The following is a 17,627-nucleotide window of genomic DNA, read 5'->3' on the forward strand; positions in this document are numbered from 1 at the left end:
GCTATAATGTAGAAGGGAAAATCCAATTCTAATAGGAAGTAATAATACATGCGCTTTTTCTGTTGTGACTTTTAGTAGAATAATTTATATTTTGATATAAATAATATATACGACATTATACAATATCACACCAACTACAAAAATACATTAGATGTAATTAAGTATACCTTAAAATACTATTAATACTCAAGCATATCGGAATATTAAAGTTTTATGCGCAACCTACACTGGAGTATACCAATATGTTCAAAATGAATATAATTTTTCAACAAAGTAGTAACAAACCTTAAAAATTATTTTGGTGAAAATACTACTCCCTCTTTTTTCTTTTCTTATTCCTATTTTTCAATCGAAAAAACCAATATAACTTTAAAAGTGGGAAAGATTTCATTATTTTTAATAAAATAAAATGAACTAAAATAAAGAATATAAGCGTTTGAGTTAATCTGCTAAGCAACCAATAACACAAATGTTTGAGAGGTAAAAGATTAAATATTAATCATTAGTGTGAACAAATTTGTTAGAGTTTAAAACCAATATAGATTCAAGTCATAAAACTACACTATTTATAAAAAGATTTAGAATAGGAACAACATATTAAAAGTTCCCAACGGGGAATACAAAAATAACAAAATAATATGGGGGGTATTATACTTATTATTCGAAATAAGTCTTAAGTAAACATAGTATAACATATTTAGTGGTGGATCCAGGAATTTGCGGCCGGTGAGTCACTACCGTCCACAACAAAATGTCACTCAATAATCAATGCATGAATTTGAAACTTCATAAAAAGTTTCACTCTAAAAGTAATACTACGATCCAATTTTTCGAGATTTAAATCATATTCATAAAAAAATATGTTTTCATTAAAAAAAACACAAGTAAATTAAAGACAAACTAATACAAGATACTCAAAATACGAGTTTTCAAATATAAAACTAAAGATTAGGTAATTTCAAGCCATTGGGTACCTTGGTACCACAACTTTAAGTTTTTCACCACACCCATCTAAACTTTTCTAATTTTATCAATAAAAACTCAATACGAAAAATACATCAACATATTACAATATAAACAAAAAATGTATGCAAAGTGAATTGAAAAAAAGGTACATGAAGATTATTGCAAATAATGGTGTCTAATGGGTGACCTAATTTAATGGTGTTGCAAGGCAGCAAGATAGGGAGGTGAAAGGGATTGTAGGTAGCGGGAACAAAAGTGGCTCAATGGTTGAATAAGAGAGGTGGTGAAATTGTGATCTAATATAATCCTCTAAATATATGAAGTAGTAGGCAAAGCAAAAAAAAAAATTCAATCAACTTTTTTTAAAAAGTATAATATTGGTCATGTGATCCACGATGATATTAACTACATCAACTGCTAAATACACAGGTCATAATCCTTTCAAAGTATTTTAATACATGATTATATAACTTTAAATCACAATTACTATTCTTACAATGAATTTCGGGAAACATCATAAATCTTAAATTTATGGAACAAAATTCCCCGTGCAATCGGCACATGTAGCAGATTAACATTTACATTTATGTATATACTTATTTTTTTTATATTCCTAACTTTTATATCATCTATTGAACGAGTTAAATATTTTCACCCTGATTGTAGGGAAAATAACATAAAATCTTAAATTTATAAAAGAAAAAACTCCCAATGAAGCTACATGGGTATAAAATTAAAATAATGGCTAAGTGGACAGCGACCAATGGGTGGCTAAATATGATGCATCAGTGGTGCAAGATAAGGTTGAATAAGACTGTCATAAGTGGTTGTTGAAGTTGGCGTATGGCTGTTGGTGCGAATTGTGATTTAATTTGAGAATCTATGAGAATCAACAGACAAAGGAAATACTATTTCTATCAACATTTTTTAAAATATAGGTGGGTCATGTGATCCACCATGGCATTAACTATGTCAGCTACTGAACACATGAGTTGTAATTCAGTTTCTAAAATAATCTCAATACATGAATATGAAATTTTAAATCACACGTTAATATTCACCACCATGATTTTAGGACAAACTTCTTAAAATCTTCAATTTATAAGACAAAAAAATTTATGTGCAGTTTTTACGATGCACGGGAAGTTACTGTTATTTTCGAAAGCAATGTCGGAGAAAAATTATTTATAACAAGAATGACACTAACTCTGTCTCACTCCACTGAATTTCCTATCATATTTTAAAGACGACAGTTTCCTTTAATTATTGTTTTGCTATGACTATAAATATGAGTCAAGGGCAATTCCTGTCTCATGTAGGTATATATCTCCCGAGACCTGTTTTCAGTCATGGACATTTTTATTTGGTTGTTTCCAAAGTTACGAGCAAAAAAGGTCTCAAGGTCCTTCCATTTGATAAAGAACACTATTTGCGTGAAAATCAAGCAAATGTAGTTTACAAGAAAGTGTTCAGTAATATATAAATTGATTTGGAAATTTCATTTGTAATGTTTGTTCATCATTACTCATACTTTATGTTTTATGATTTTGTGTAATATGGGAAGTTAAGTCAATGTTACTATGTTTGCAGGTTATGCATTTCTAAAAACCTTGAGTTGCCTTCTCTCCAAGTTTTCTCTTAGTGCACGATAACTTATCGTGCACCATTGTTATGGCAAGACAATCTGGCGGGAAACTCAAGGTGGAAATCATGGAAAACAGAAGGAAAAGAGTAAGGGAACATCATCGGATTCTCAAGCGTTACGAACTCGATCAATGGATGAGATAATGGGTATTGAGGCGATTGATTTTTGATTGGGGGAGATTCTCACGCCAAAATCTTCATTGAATCAACTGAAGCAACAATCTGAAGTCAAACACACATTCAGTGAATGGCTTCAATCCATTCATGATAGTCCTAGGAAGATTCGCCAGTCAGGACACAAGGTGCAATCAGGTAATCATGCTCCGATTCTGCAACAAATTGATAATCTTGATGTCAACGATGAAATTGAGGTTAATGATATTGAGAATGAGATGGAATTGGTTGTGAATGATGTAGTTGAGGTGAATTCAATTGCAAATGTAGTGAATGTAATTCAAAATGAACCAATTGATATTGAAATGGAGGATATACAAGATGAAATTGATTTTTGGAATTCCTCAATTATTTGTTATGTTGTTAGATCTAATCCACTGATACAAGTAATGGAGGGTTTGATACTTAGAATCTGGAAGAATTTTTATGTCGATAAGGTTGTTATGGTGAAGAGCGGTATGTTAGCAGGTGAAAAGTAGGTGCTACATGGTACCACAATATGATGGGTAAGAAGATAGTAATAATATATGAAGGAGGCGGAGAACCTCCAGATGTGAATGGCTAAGATACTTTATTGGAATATAAGAGGCTTAAACACCTTTAATAAGCAGGTTGACGTGAAAAGATATATTCACAGGTTTGCATTTGGTGTTGTAAGTCTCTTAGAGACAAAAATAAAAGCTCGGAACATGGGTTTATTATATCAGAGGGTATTTAGTGAATAATGTTTCACCAGCAACTCTAGTCACCATGATGTAGGAAGAATCATCTTGGCTTGTAACCTGGAAGCTTTCAGGTAAATGTACTGAAGTCTACTACTTAGTTGATTCATTGTTTTTTTTACAGCCGATTAGTGGTAAATAAGGATTTTATTGCACTTTAATTTATGTATTTAATGAAAGGAATAAAAGGATGGACATGTGGAATGATTTGAGAGATTTGCACATTGACGATCCTTGGATGTTGTGTGGAGATTTCAATAGTGTAATGAATGTTAAAGAAAGAATAGGGTCTCTTGTCAGGGAGAGTGAAATGGGGGATATGAGATAGCGTATGATGGATTGTTCAATGGAAGATGTTAAGAGTTGCGGAAACTTTTATACATGGAACAATAAGCAGTGAGTAGCTGGAGTGTTTTCTAAATTAGATAGAGTGCTTGCAAATATAGCTTGTCAAGCATTATATCCTACTGTAGAAGTATGCTTTCAAAATGAGGGTGAATTTGATCATTCCTCAACCATGTTAGCAGTGTATCATGAAGTTTTAAATGGTATAAGACCATTTAAATATTACACAATGTGGAGATCATCTGCTTAGTATGAAGAGAGGGTTAGCAGGGCATGAAATGTTGTTATCTCGAGTACTAAAATGTATCAGATTACTCATAAGCTTAAAAGGGTGAAGATGGCACTGAAGGAGTTGAACAATAAAGGATTTTCAGAGATTCATTCAACTGAAGTCCAATCATATCAAAAGATGATTCAAGCTCAAGAACACATGCATGATAATCCATTTGATTTGCAGATAGCATACGAAGAAATTACGGCTGTGAAGGAGTATCATATTAAGCATAAAGCTTATATGGAATTCCTCTCAAAGAAGGCTAAACTTGCCTGGATCATAGATGGTGATGAGAATTCAGCCTTGTTACATCAAAGTATCAAGGCAAGGAGGCTTCGAAATCGGGTATGTAGCATCTATGATGAAGATGGCAATTGGTTTGATAATGCAAAGGATGTTTCAAAGGCATTCTTAGCTTATTATGAGAAGTTATTAGGGGGAAGTAGCTGGCACATGACACCTCTATTGACTCAGATATTTAGGAGGAGCCTTTGGTTATAAAAGCTCATAGAACAATATTCACTGCTCTTTATACAAGGGAGGAGATCAAAAGAGCTTTATTTTCTATTCATGGGGACAAAGCACCTAAGAATGATGGTTTTGGCACCTATTTCTATACGAATCCCTAGTGGGGGAGGAAGTCATTGATGTTGTATTTGATGCCTTACAAGCATGAAATATTTTTGAAAGCTTTGAATACAACTGTTATTACTTGTAAGAATGTAACACAATTTAGGCCCATTTCTTGCTGTAATACCATTTATAAGTGTATTACCAAGTTCTTTGTGCAAGATTAAGGCATGTCCTACCTGATATGTTAATGGAAAATCGGGGAGGGTTTGCCATAGTTGATTTATTAGTCATAACAAAATGGTCATCCAGGGGCTGGTAAAACATTATGGCGGGAAGAATGTGAAGCCAGGGTGTTTAATGAAGATTTATATGCAAAAAGCTTATGATACAGTGAATTGGGACTTCCTGAAAGATATGATGCAAGCATTGGGTTTCCCTTCTTCCTTCACTAATCTAATTATGGAGTGTGTAACTACTCCTATGTTTTCATGGATGTTGAATGGACAAACGGAAGGTTTCTTTAAATCATCTAGAGGTTTGAGACATGGTGATCTTGTCTCCCCTCTACTTTTTGTGATTTGCATGGAATGTTTGTCTAGGATATTGACAAAAATGGGAGAATTGAACCATTTTCAGTTTCATCCAAGGTGTAAGGAAATGAAACTAAACTCATATGTGTTTTGCTGATGACCTTGTAATATGTTGTAAGGGAGAATATAGGTATGTGATGTTAATGCTGCATGCATGCATTTATGCTTTTTCATATTCATCTGGCTTGAAAGCTAACATTAATAAGTATGCTATATATGCTTTTGGGATGCCTCAAGAGAATATACAAAGAATAATTGCAGGTTCGGGTCTTACACAATATACCCTTCCATTAAGGTACTTGGGAGTACCAATTTGTTCCAAGAGAATTAAAACTGCACAATGTTTAGTGCTCACTGACAAAATCACATCGAGGATCAGGGTATGGAGTTCAAGGAATTTATCCTATACTGCAAGATTCCATCTTATTAACTTCGTCTAGTTGAGTTAGCATATATATACAGGGCTCATGTATTATTCTTCCTAAGTTAGTATTGATTGATATAGTAAGATTTGTAGAGCTTTTGTATAGAGTGGCTGCCACTTTACAAATAAGTCTGGTGCAGTTACCTGGGATCAAGTGTGTACTCATAAAGTAGTTGGGGGACTTGGTTTCAAGAATATCTTGTTATTGAATGTGGCTAGCTTGGTTAAGTATTTGTGGGCAATAGAGACTAAACAAGATAGTGTCTCGATAAAATGGGTGGATGCAATGTATTTGAGAGGGGCTGATTAGTGGAATTATGTTCCTAAGGTTAGTTCAAGATGGTATTGGAGGAGAATTTGTGCAGTTAAAGAACATATTAAGCAAGTGTATACACATGGTGAATTTAATAGCATGAGTAGTTATTCTATTAAAACTGTGTATAACAAGCTTATGGGTGAATCAGTCAAGGTCACATGGGATACAACTGTTTGGAACAAGTTAAATGTTCCAAACATAGAGTTATACTTTGGTTAGTTGTGCAAGCTAAGCTTCATATTATAGCTAGGTTTGCTTAATATGGAATAAGTCAATCAGATTTATGGTTAATCAGACTACAGCTAGGTCATAATGTTTGAAGAAGATTAAAGAATGGTTGCGGATTAGGATAACTTCTGATGATCTTGGACAACTGATTAGAAGAATTAAGGGAGAAAATAGATCAAAGTTTTAGAAACATACTATATTAGCTAGTATAGCTGCAGTTGTATACTCAGTTTGGCATAGCAGGAATTTAGTATATTGGGAACAACATATCCCTTGCATCAATAGAGTTGTTAAACAGGTCAAGAGTCTAGTTAAGGCTAGGATATATGTTGTATTGCCTAAGAAGATAACTGTGAAAGATCATGATTGGTTTTTAAGTTTGTAAGGGATGAATTGTAATTAGTGCCTTGTTGGCTCATGTACCTGCCTAAAGGTGAGGGGGTCCAACCTAGTTGGTTTGTCTCCCTTTAGGTTTGGTTAGGTTTAAAATAAGTTTTGTGTTAATCTACTTTTCTTACTTAGCAAAAAAAAGTCAATGTTAATAAGTGACTTCTTTTAAATATGTAATAAAGCAACAAATATTTTCGCGCATTATGCACGGGTCATAAAACTAGTTAGGCTATGATACAATTGTCTGTACACAAATTATGAAAAGAGACGGTCTAGTTTTAATATAAAAGTAGACCTAATGACCAAATGGATTAAACTAGTTACTGAAAAAATCAAACTATATAGTCACTATTGGGCTAAATCTGTTTTTTAATATAAAGGCTTGTCATTGCCTAATCTATACTAATATATTAAAAGGCGTGCGTAAACAAGGAACGGTGCCACGTGGCGCTCTCCCTAAGGAGTTTTACCCCATGTAGTTCACAACAACACAACAATAAAAAAAGTTAGAAATTGCATAGTATAGGGTTTGATCACAAGACCTCAAGAACATATACTAAAGTCGTAACCACTAGACCAAATAACATTTAGTGTTATCATCTTAAAGTATATTGTTAAAGAATGAAAATTTTTCTTACCCGGCGCGTAGCGCAGGCCTAATAACTAGTTTTAATTTAAAAGTAGGCGGTATCTTACAAGACTAACTCTTGTCTGTAATCCTACCTTTCTATGGCTCATTAATGGAAAAAAAATTATAAAAAAAAAAGGATATGGGGACTAGCTAATATACAAAAATAAGAACATTTACAGTGTGTTTGGTTCATTTTTAGTAAAGGAAAGAAAGGGAAGAGAAAGGAAGGGAAGAGAAAAGAAAAGAATGGAAGAGAAAGGAAAAAAAGAAAAGAATGGAAGAGAAAGGAAAAAAGCCTTAATTTCCCATGTTTGATATAAATTTTCTCTTTTCTTCCGAATTCCCGTGCTTTTTGGAGGAAAGGAAAGTGAAATTTTATTAAATAGTATTTCCTTCCAATTCCTCCCATTTTCTTTTGCTTAATTTTTTTTAATGAACCAAACATTGGAAAGCAATAAATTTCCTTCCACTTCCTTTCTTTTCCTTCCAAATTCTTTCTACCAAACAAACTGTTAGAGATCAAAGGTCTAAATAGACCAAAACCAGAATCTGGTAATTATAATTAGAATGTCAGTATTTTATCTGACCTGGTCAAAGACCTAATTGTACTGTTAACGATTTAAAGCAGATGTAAAACTATGAACAGCATTTGCACGATAACGACTTGATCTTTGCTTTATGCTTTTAGATGCCGATATTTTTTTGAGGCGAGTTATACAGAAGTCCGAACATTACCTGAATCTTACAACTAAAATTCTATCTTTATTTGTACGGATAGCCATAGTCCAAAAGTATTTTTCTTTTTTCCATACTAAAAAATTGATATACATAATATACATGGCCAAATAATGACAAACACTAGTAAAATTGTGAAAAGAAATATGGCGCAAATAAGTACATGCACCAAAGTGCATGTAGAACATGATACACCCTTTTCTAAACTACGTCGTTTTATCATTTTTAGAATCTATAATTTTAAAAAATATTGTTATTTGTTTCCTTAAATTTTGCAAGTGAAGATTACTTTTTCAAATTTAAATTTAAAAGGTATATGTTCTTTTCCCTTAAGTGTAGACGTTCATTTACTATATGTTCTTTTCATTATAACATTTGTTCTTTTATAAATATAGATTTACACGTTCTTAGCCGTTTGTTCTTTTTTAAATTAGAAAAGTTGTTGAAAAAAATTTGTGTTCTTTTATATTAATTGTATGTTCTTTTTGGGTGCACAATGAGCATTGTGCACCCTAGTCCATAATTCACGCTTTGGAAATATGGTATTGTCAAGTATGGATGGTTGTTACTACAATTTTTAGATGTCAAGTAACCTTTATTATTGTACATTGAATCGAACTTCAAAAGGTTTAATTCTGCTTTGACATAAGGTCCAGTAGAAGTATAAAGCCCATTAACATCATCATAGTATTTGGTGAAAGTCAAAGGATGGTCATCAAGGTGAAAGTCAAAGGATAGCAATCAAAAGAAGATGATCATAGGACAGTTCAACATGAAGATACATGTGCATTATAGAGTAACAGTTATTCAGCGCCAGAAGCGGTTGAAGTTTGAATCAAATATGATTCAAACATTTTCCCTCCCTATCATGTGTGGAAGTTACATGTTATGCTTCTCTATAAATAGAGAAACTATTGTCAACAAAGGAACAACACAACACAATCAAACTCTAGCATTTCTTAATTTTCTAGTGTAGCTTAGCATTAGCATAGCCTAACCCCCTTATGGGGTTATAGTTTAGTTCCATAGATTATGTTATGGCGCCATTAGACAAGATCTCCAATTGAAGCAAGGAATCATGGAGGTAACAGCCTTCAAATCTTCTCTTTAAATTGTTCAGCCTGGCTTATCCCTAATGTGTTGTAAAATCCATCTTTAAGTTTGTGGTATATGTGGGAATTTCACAAGCTAGCAAGGTTTGGCATGGAAATGGACATGGACAAGGTTACTCATACGTCACCACCACAATGTGTTATGCAGGAATACATGCAAGAGCTAGTCAACCCAATAGCGTAACTAGGCTCAAGTTGGATGTTAAAAACTTCCCTATGCTGGATCATTTTGTGATGTTAATTTCCAGTTATAGAAGTATTATGACTCTATGGTGTAAGTGAATGTTTTATTAATATAACTCCTATTTTGTGTTAAAAAAGTAAGGCCAAAAGGAGAGATTAATGTGTAGCAGTAAAATGGCAATTATAATTTAAGTGTCCACTAAAGGGTATTGTTGTATAATATGAGTACTATAAGAGGGGGGTGAATTATAGTGAGAGAATAAGCGTAACTTTTTACGGAATTAAAAGCTAACTAGTGAACACACAATGGGAGCACAAGATACTCTAGCGAGGAAAAACTTCATAGGCCCAATAGGAAGAAACAACCTCGACTACAAGGGATTTTAACTCAAACTTTCCACTATAATGTACCAATAAATATGTTACAAACCTATTAATTCTCTCGGGCCACAACCTGAGTTCCTAAACTCAAGTTTCCAACAACAGTTCTCAATAACTGTTGCTTCTCTCAAACTTCACTCGAAGTTCCTTTCTTTTTCCTTTTCTCTTGCTTTACTCAAAGCTTTCTCACACTTACAGGAATTCACTAAAACCCTTTAACCAAATAAATACAATTTTTGATGACAATGGAAGAGTAAAAATCAAAGATAGTAAGTATGAATTCTCTTTGGAACAAGGTACTAACACTTTAGACTTAGGATTTTAAGCTATGTCAGACACAAATTAATCTTGGGATTATGCGCCTATTTATAGAGTAAGTAGTCATGAATTAACTTACCACTAATTAATCCACTAACCCCACGATCTCCACTAATCAAATTGCTTGGGAACAAAGAGACTAACCCACTAACTCATTAAAACGTGTAGGAGTAAGTACTACGTGATAAATGGTTACTTGGGGAATAATTGAACTTTTTAAAATTAATTTTAAAATAATATATTTAAAATTTATTTTAAATACACCCAAAAATCAGATTTAATTAAAAAAAACAATCGCTTGATTTATTCAAAACAAAAAAGATAAGATTTTTAAATCGAAAAATATCTTTTTCAATTGAAAGAAACTATTTAAAATCTTTTCCTAACTACTTCCCTAAAATAGTGGATCTAGGCCAAACTTAATTAGGACTCCGATTTTATTGTTATACGCTCAACATTAATTCGGTTTAGGTGTTCCTAATTACGTTTCTAAGTCAGCTCCCAACCATAGTTCCTAAACTGTGCCAATGTTTGTTCCTGACATGGGAACAGAACTAAGTTCCTTTTGAGAATTCAATACTAATCATCTTTTACCTTTACTCAACCTTAACATGAAAACATATAATACATCCTAATGTATTCTAATCGTCATTCCAAGCTTGATTCTTCATCTCATGAACATTTTCACTTCGATTTTGATTAATTCTCATTTCTTTAATCTTCGATCAAGTATTCTTTTTGTTCTTCAATGAACAACCTAGCAAGATCATACATGAAATAATACAAGTATGTCTTTTGTGGTTAAGTCATCTTCAAAACTTAGGGTCAACAGGTATTTCTATGTGAAAATGATTTATTAAGTGACCACTAAAACAAATCAGACGACTCCCCTCTCATTTTTTTTCTTTCTTCTCTCTCCTCTCCCAAAAAACCCTAATTTTCAACCTAGGGGCTATCAGACAACGATGTGAAAGACGAAGGTTTTCAAAGGTGTTAGATCTACTCAACGATCGTGGTTTTGTCATATTAGAATTGTATTTATTTTATTTTGATATGTATTTGTTTAGATTTGACTTTTATTGTAGATGTCGTATGATTTTGAATCAATGAATTAATGTTAATTTCAAAATAATAAAAAGTGCCCACTAAACGCTATGTGTAGCAGAAATAGAACATGGCCTTAGATACCCAAAATGCAAAATGAATAACCTCTTTTGATCTTATGAGTAACCTTGTTTGATCTTATGAGTAACCCTATTTATTCATACTAGTAATCTCATTTATTTATACGAGTAATCTCATTTAATCATACAAGTAGCCTCAATTGTTCATAAAAATTAATTACATTAATTCAAACGAGTAACCCTTTTAATTCATAAGAGTAAATTGATTAGTTTCTCATTTTCTCAATTAATCCAATAAATAATGTCGTTTAATATATGAGTAACCTCGTTTAATCTTATAAGTATTCTTGTTTAATCCTATGAGTAAACACATTTATTTATACTAATAACATCATTTATTTATACTAGCTAGTAACCTCATTCATTTATACGAGTAATCTCATTTTGATCATATGAATAACCCCAATTGTTTACGAAAGTAATAACATCTATTTTCCAACGAGTATGCCATTCGTTAGTAAGAATAAATTGATTAGTTTCATTTTCTTGTTTATTCATATAGGTAATATTGTTTAATTTATGAAAAATCATATTTAATATTATGAGTAACCTTATTGAATCTTATGAGTGACCCATTTATTCATACTAATAACCTCATTTACTTAATCATACAAGTACCTCAATTGCTTATAAAACTAACCTTATTTATTCATATATACGAGTAACCTCGTTTTTGTATAGGAGTAACCTCATTTAATCATACAATCATGTTATTTAATAATATGAGTAATCCCAAATGCTCACAAGTAACTTCATTTATTCATACAAGTAAACTCACTTAATCATACGACGATCCTATTTAATCATATGAGTAACCCCAATTATTGACAAAAGCAACCCTATTTCTTCATACGAGTAACCTCACTTAATCATACAAGCACCCTATTTAATCGATCATACGAGTGACCCCACTTGTCACAAATGTAACCTCATTTCTTCATACAAGCAACCTCACTTAATCATATGCCAATTTTATTTAATCATATGAATAAAATCAATTATTCACAAAAGTAACCCCACTTATTCATAAGAATAACCCCATTCGTTCACATAAGTAACCTCATTTCATCATATGACAACCCTACTTAATTATACGAGTAACCCCAATCATTCACAGAAAACTAACCACATTTCTTCACACGATTAACCTAGAGTAAACTGATTAGTTTTCCCTTTTGTTATAAAAGTAACCACGTTTATTTATATGAGTGATACCCTTTTATTGTTAAGAGTAAATACATATTTATACAAGTAACTCCATTTGCTCATAAGAGTGACTCCATTTGTTCATAAGAGTTTGTAAACAAGGGTCAACTTTAAAAGGTCATATCTCACAACACACTCAATATCTTTGGAAAATTTAAGTTGGAGATGAATATTTGGCTCGATATATAGCATTTCAATGCATGGTCAAAAGCTCGATTATGATGAGAAATAAGTGAGATATAACCTTTTGAAAATGAGATAGTTGGCTGACAAGTGCGCACGCGCTGCCACACCTACATTTATAGGTGTGGTCGGCCGTACACAAGACGCTTTGATAAATTTATTGTGACTAGTTCACCTTAAACCAAAAGTTTAATGCTCCATAGACTACTTAGAAAGTTAGACTACGGGTGTGTTCGACACAAGCTTTGTAAGTAGCTTTTAGTGTCTTGACTAGGTCAAAACACTAATTAAGAAAAATAGTAGTGTTTGGTAAGTTAGTGGTGTTAGTAGCTTTTAGTGTTATAAGTAGTGTTTTAGTAGTGTCTGTGAAAACTACAATTTGTAGCTTTTGGGGTAGAAGTGGTGCATAAATTATATATTAAAGTTTTGTTTGAGTTTTTAATTAATTATTTGTAAACAACTACTTTGGCAGCTTCTTTTACAGAACAACAATATCGTATACGCTACTTTTGACAACTAACAGATAACAGCTATACACCAACCACCAACAGCTACCAGCACAGCTAACAGCTACTCTAACAGCTAAAAACTACTACCGCAGCTATTGTTGTTGAACACGCCCTACATCTGTTTTTCCAGCAAACAAGATCTAGTTCCCACTTATTACTACTAGCCTTTGTATGCACATTATGCGTGCAAAGTCAAAAGATGAGTTGCTAACTGCATTACAGTTTGTTATATTAATTTTTCCCTTTATTCTTTATATTTTTATTTTAAACTAACAGAGTGATAGGTGTTGTAGTTTTCTTTTCTATTTAGGGGTATATTGCTCAAAAAGGGTGGATTCAAAGTCCTCAAGAGTTCTCACATGTAATAGAGATAACCAACTCAACACTGACAATGGGTTACTTTTCAAGTAAAGAGGGGTCACTTTCAAACAAATGGTAACTTTTGACCTTAAACGGGTCACTTTAATATAAGTAAAAGTGACTCATTTATGACAAAATAGTTAATCACATTTGATCGGTAACGTTTTACCTTAAAGAAATCACTCTTATATAAGTGACAATTTCAATGCATTTAGTTACTCGCGTTGTACAATAAACCATTGTATACCCGTCTCGTACAAGAATTAGTGAGACTAAATAGCTCGCTATTGTTCACCCACCACTTAATAAAAATTAAATTTTGAACGATCAATTCTGTTGATTTGATTAAATTATACTCCTTTTGTTTTCCTAAATTCTTCTACTCATTTACTATAACTTCAATATTTAACTAAGAAAAACAGAAAAATTGGACCATCCCCATGTGTTTTTTTAGTTAATTTTAGGAGAAAAAAAATATATGTCAGTCCATATTAATATGTATTAGAGGATAAAAAAAAGGAATGTTTTTTACCAAATAAAGGAATATAATAAAAGTAAGTAGAATTCAAGGACGGATGTTAACAAAAGGGGAATAGAACTTAATAAAAGAGGAGTTTGTCTAGGCAACCAACCGTTTGAGTCTCTTAGGGGACTCAAATGGGGGCAATTTGGTCATTTTAAGCCTTAAAAATTTCACGAACGTGTTGTTTGGTACCAATGCTAGGTTAGATTGGTACCATTGTCCGAAAATTTTGATACCAAAGTAAGGTTGCTTGGTACCAATCCTGATAACAATTTGATACCAATACCAGGTTATAATGGTACCATTGTGTAACTTTTTGAGTGTTTGAGTCTTTTTTGGACTCAAACAGTTGGTTACCAAGGCTTTCTCATAAAAGAGTCTACTTTGCATGTTGAAAATCAATTTATGTTCTATCAGTGTCCTCCAATTCGCAAACATGCTGCTCATAAGTTTTAGGTTGCTAGCTAGTGCTCCTTATTTTGCAATTGCAAGCAAACTCAACACACAGTCACAATTCACCTTAAAATCAAAGACCCTGAAAAATTTAAGTTATATGAGCCATATATCTAAATTCTACTACAGAATTTCAAAAACGAAATCCTACTACTAAAGGAGCTTTTGGTTTACGAAGTGATATAGGTCTAGAATAAAGAATGATCGGGGTGGTATGGGGTTGAAACTTGATAATTGATTTCATGTGTTTGGATATATCTTGGAATGAACTTTTTTTCTTTTATTTTTATATATGAAGGTTCGGTATGAATCATATCCACCTCCCCCACTTGGATTTCTAAACCCCATACCTTATAGATTTGAGGTATGGATTTAGAAATTTAAAGTTTTACAAATAAACACTAAGTATAGGTTTTAGTCATTTTAAACTCATACCTTATTTTTTTGAACGAAACACCCCTTAAAGGGGATTCGACCTTTTGAAACTGGTAAGTTGCAAAAGTCTTCAATAACAACGAATAAAAAGTTCTAAACTTATGAGGCAGATTCAAAAGATTTCTGGTTGGAAGGATATTTAAACTTAACTAGTTATTGTCGTCCTAAGCGATATACCAATGATTATCTACCAATGTGCATTTGAAAACTTAAAGCAAAAACTTGAGAGAAGTGGGCAAAAAGGATTTGTAGATATTGATAATGCTCAAGAAATGATATTACAGTTCCTTTTAAATTTTTTACATAGTAAATTATAATATGAATTATTCATCAATACAACCCTTGACTTCAACAGATTACATATATATAAATATATAATTACTTACAAAAAATATAATATAATCTTTTTTTGAAATTTAGGTTAATGTATAATAATATAACCGATACAATTTAAAGGTGTAGTAGTGTTAACTACCGATGTTATAAAAATTTGAAGAGCTTTTTTAAAAAAAGTACAAGAGTACTAAGAGGTAGAAGAAGTTATTATTAGCATTAGCTTAGTGAGTATTAATATGTACATTTGTATATAATTATTTCAAAATAGAAATATTATCTTGTCTTTAGATGATTTTTTTCCCCGCAAATACCAACATGAGACATTGAGACTGTAGAGTAATTGGTTAGTGCATTAGTATCTCAAATGAGAGGTCATGGGTTCGACCGTTCGAGTATTGAAGCATACAATTGTTTAATGTCTCATTTGATTGTGTGGGGGTGTATATATGTGTCAACATAGCATATTTTTGCTTTGAAATATATATATATATATATATATATATATATATATATATATATATTATATATATATATATATATATATATATATATAGTCATATAGATATATATATAGATAGATAGATTTTAGTAGGGTGGATTGACTATCATCAATAATACTACTTTTGTCTCAGCGAGCTTATGAGTATAGTTAGAACAACTTGCAATTATAGTAGACTTGTAGTTATGTTGGGATGTTATGCATAAATGAATTACACATTAGAAGAAAAAGAACATTAGAAATACACATGTATAATGGCCTCCACAAGGAATTAGAAATATCTCTAATCAGATACTGTAAAGAAATTGAATTTTTTAGGGCTTCTAGAAACTTATGGGGGAGTAGAGCCATCAGGTGTGGAAAAAAGGACGACTTGGGTGCAATAAAAGGAAAAAAAAAAAGAAAAAGAAAAAGAAAAAGACGACTTGGGCCAAGTCAACCATTACGGTCAAAATATGTCGGCATTGTCTACTGTGAACTGTCACATAAAATATCAAGCTACTACCCAAAATTAGACAACCACAAGTGTGTTTGAAATGGCATTTATGTTTAAATTTCAACTTACTTTGTTTTCAAGCTTGAGATTCCTAGACTGTGACGTTTTTCCTAATTGTGGAAACTTAACTCCCACTCTCAACCATATCTGAAAACAATAAATGCGGCTTAATAATTTCTACATAATATTCGATGGAAAATAACATACAAATTTAATAGGAAGGATGGAAAAAATCACTCTAGATCCATTAATTGACAACACAAGGTGTAAGATGTACGGCTAATGGACATATACTTGTATTTCTCACCAACTTTTCCAAAATAAAGAGGGAAGTTTCTCCATATATACTTATAATTGTGATTCTTTTTCTTGGGTAGGAAGTCATTTAAGAGTATCCTTATTTATGATTGAAAAATAAGATTATGAGCTCAAACTTTAAATTTTGCTCCTCAATAACTAATGAAATAAAAATTGTAGGATGATTGTCATGGTTTTGGGATATGAGATGATCAAATCGTTGATCATCAACTTTATTTGGGAAGAAGAGAGAAGTCTGATGATTTTTATTCACCATAAATGATGCATACTCCCGCAAATTAGATCCTACACCGAGGTGTAGGATGAGCATCTTACACCTCGCCCATGTGGTTGGCTTTTGGCAGTATTTTAAAAGTGGGCCAGCTCTTTCTCTCTCATCACTCACTCATTCACTCTCTTTCTCTCTCATTTATTTGCTGAAACAATTTTTTTGATGTACAAATCCATATGGTTTGGTGTACAATAATATACGAGTGTACATTTGGGGATTTTCAGTGATCAAAGTAATGACCATCAGTGTACATTGTGATTTATTGAATTTCGGTATGGGAATATAATTGTACATATTGAATTTCATTAGTGAACAAATATCAATACACCAGTGTACAAATATTGGAAATTACTCACTTGACATATTTCGGTATGGGACTGTAATTGTACATATTGAATTTCATTAGTGAACACACATCAAACACACCCAGTGTACAAAGATTGCAAATTACTCACTTGACATCAGATTCAGGAATTGGCTTACTTTCAGCTGGGGAGCTGTCATTGTACATTTTGATTTTGTTAATGAGCATCCACGAAGCCAAGAATGTACAAGGAGGTTGAGTGTGGAAAAGAGAGAAATGGTGAACAGTATATGGGAGGAAATGATGGTGGTTGACATCAAATCAGTTATTAAATAGTGAGCAGTAACTGTCAAATCAGTAAGGGTGGCGCGACTGGCGGGGGGAGGGGAGAGGAGGGGGCTACGCGACTGCAAGGGAAGGGGAGGAGGTGGCGCAACTGGCGGGGGCGAGGAGGGGAGGGGGGTGGGTGATGGGTTAGGGGGGAGAGAGGGGGGGTTAGCTTAGTTAGGTTTTTAGGATTTTTAGGTTAATTAGAGTTTTTAGG

Source organism: Beta vulgaris, chromosome 6 (genome assembly GCF_026745355.1).
Source record: "Beta vulgaris subsp. vulgaris cultivar EL10 chromosome 6, EL10.2, whole genome shotgun sequence".
Lineage (NCBI taxonomy): Eukaryota > Viridiplantae > Streptophyta > Magnoliopsida > Caryophyllales > Amaranthaceae > Beta > Beta vulgaris.